At 39.9% G+C, this 2,589-nt stretch overlaps 1 non-coding gene across 1 annotated transcript; it reads right to left on the bottom strand.

Moving 5' to 3' along the window:
* Positions 1–433: 433 nt before the first annotated feature.
* Positions 434–540, bottom strand: LOC142180547 (small nucleolar RNA R71). The gene has a single exon (XR_012709165.1). It is a non-coding gene; the product is annotated as a small nucleolar RNA R71 (small nucleolar RNA).
* Positions 541–2,589: the final 2,049 nt, after the last annotated feature.

The following is a 2,589-nucleotide window of genomic DNA, read 5'->3' as shown; positions in this document are numbered from 1 at the left end:
TCGAAGAATTGCTCAAATTCAACCCTTGGCTATAGACCAGTTCGAAAATATAGCTCCCATGCCTGGGAGAACACTGGGTGATTGTGCTAGACCGGTCTACAATCAAGGCTTATCAAGTATTAGACCACCTCCAATTGCAGCTAACAACTTCGAGTTGAAGCAAGGGTTGCTTCAAACTATTCAAAATTGCTATATTTTTAGAGGAAAGATGAACGAAGATCCAAACACACATCTAATGGACTTCGAGAAGATTATGAATACCTTTCAATATAATGGGGTGTCACAAGATGCAGTGTACTTAAGGACATTCCCCTTTTCACTTAAAGATAATGCAAAACAGTGGCTTCGAAGATTTCCCACGGGATCGATTAGAACATGGGAGGAGATGACCAGAAAATTCCTTGATAAATATTTCTCTTCAGCTAAAACGGGCAAGTTTAGAAGAGAAATCCATAAGTTCTGCCAGAAAGAAACTGAAACTGTTTTTGAAGCATGGGAGAGGTTTAAGGAGATTGTTAGAAAGTGTCAACATAGTGGAATTGAGCTTTGGATGCAACTCCAAGACTTTTGGGATGGATTGACACCGGCCTCGCGTAGAATATTGAGCAATACAGCTGTAGGCCCTTTGAAGAAGAAGACTCCAGAGAAGACGGTTACAATGCTTGATGAGTTATCTGAAGATGTTAATCAGTAGCCCTCTAAGAGTGCTGAAAGAAGAAGATCAACTGGTGTTCACCAGGTTTATACTAATACATCTGTGCAGGCACAACTTGATGCTATGGCTAAAGAAATACGGAAGCTGACCTTAGCCACGATACAAAGTGAGCCTTATGCAGCCTGTGATATATGTGGAAGAGGATACCCTACTCATGAGTGTCAAGCCTCAACTGAGGAAGTGAATGTTGTGGAAAATTATAATTTTAATGCAATGGGTCAAAAGCACCCCAATTTTTCATGGAGTTCACCTGGGGGTACTGCTAATGCATGACAACAAACAATCCCAGATTTCAGGGACAAGGAGCTCCTGGTTTTATGAATCAGTCAAGGTAGCAGTTTCATCCTCAACAACCCAATCAGCCTAGTATAGAAGATTTCATGAAGGCCTTCATTGTGAAAACTGATGAAAGATTTGAAGTTCAAGGGGCAGCAATTCGAAATTTAGAGAGGCAAGTGGGACAGATTGCAACAATATTAGCTGAGAGGGTTCCCGAAACTCTCCCTGCTGATACCGAAAGAAATTCCAAAGAAACAGTGAATGTTGTAACCTTGATAAGTGAGCAAGTGTTGAAAAACCCCACCTCGATCCAAAAAGATATGAAACTTGAAAAGGAAAGTGGGGAGAAGCTGAAAAGTGATGACGACAAGAAGAAGAAAGTCCCAATGAAAGCTGAGAAAAATAAGAAAGAAGAAAACTCGAGAAAGGAGGAACATGAGGAGAGCAAGCATATGCCTGTGCTACCTTTCCCTCAAAATCTATGTAGAGAAAAGCTGGACAAGCAGTTTGAGAGATTTCTGGATGTGCTGAAACAGGTTTATGTAAACTTACCATTCACAGAAGTGCTCTCACAAATGCCTTCTTATGCTAAATTTTTGAAAGAGATCCTTGCGAAGAAGAGGAAAGTAGAAGAGACCTCAGTGGTCAAGCTCACAGAGCATTACAGTGCGATATTGCAAAATAAACTCCCACAAAAGTGTGGAGATCTAGGGAGTTTTACTATACCTTGCTCTTTAGGAACTATTAATTTTGATAAGTCTTTATGTGATTCTGGTGCCTCAATTAATTTAATCCCTCTATCTATTTACAGGAAACTTGAGAATGAGATTGGAGAGATTAGGTCTGCACTAATATCGTTGCAGCTAGCCTACCAAATGACTTTAATACCCGAGAGGATAGTGAAAGATGTATTAGTTCGGGTGGATAAGTTCGTATTTCCTGTTGATTTTATAGTGGTGAATATGAAGGAAAATAAGGAGGTCCCCCTCATACTAGGAAGACCATTCTTAGCGACAGGCAGAGCGATATTAGATATATATGAGAGAAAACTCATGCTTAGAGTGGGTGAGGAGACTATGATTTTCAAGATGGATATAGAAAATGGAAACCAGCTGCAAGTGTTGAGTGGAAAGTGAAGGGCTCAAAAGAGAAGGCTGCAGTGAGCAAGAAAGATAGGTGTGGGGTGTACCCCAAAAAGCCTGAGAAGAAGCTATCTGCATGGATGTGTGCATTAGTTCAGGCACGAGGAATGGAGCCCGATTTTGACTCATACCCCGACTAAATGTTTAGGGAAGTTTCCTTTACCTTATGCTTTTTAATTGTGTGTCATGGGGACATGCGATAACTTAAAGTGTGTGGTGGGAGATATTTATATGTATGTATGTATATTGTTATTTGTAGTAGTTGGAAATAGAAAAAATTGAAATTTTTTAAAATTTTTGATTTTTTCGACGATGGATATCATCGACAGGTTTCTTGAGGGATTAAAGTCGAAAGGAAAAAGACAAAAAAAATCTTTTGTTAGGTAGTGTAACAAGTCCCCCTTGATTTTTCTTTGTGTCGCGGTTCCTTTCTAAGGGTTTTTTTGAACCGGG

The sequence above is a fragment of the Nicotiana tabacum genome, chromosome 4, assembly GCF_000715075.1.
Source record: "Nicotiana tabacum cultivar K326 chromosome 4, ASM71507v2, whole genome shotgun sequence".
In the NCBI taxonomy this organism is placed as follows: domain Eukaryota; kingdom Viridiplantae; phylum Streptophyta; class Magnoliopsida; order Solanales; family Solanaceae; genus Nicotiana; species Nicotiana tabacum.
The sequence above is the reverse complement of the archived record's forward strand: the minus strand, read 5'-3'. Positions and strand labels throughout refer to the sequence as shown.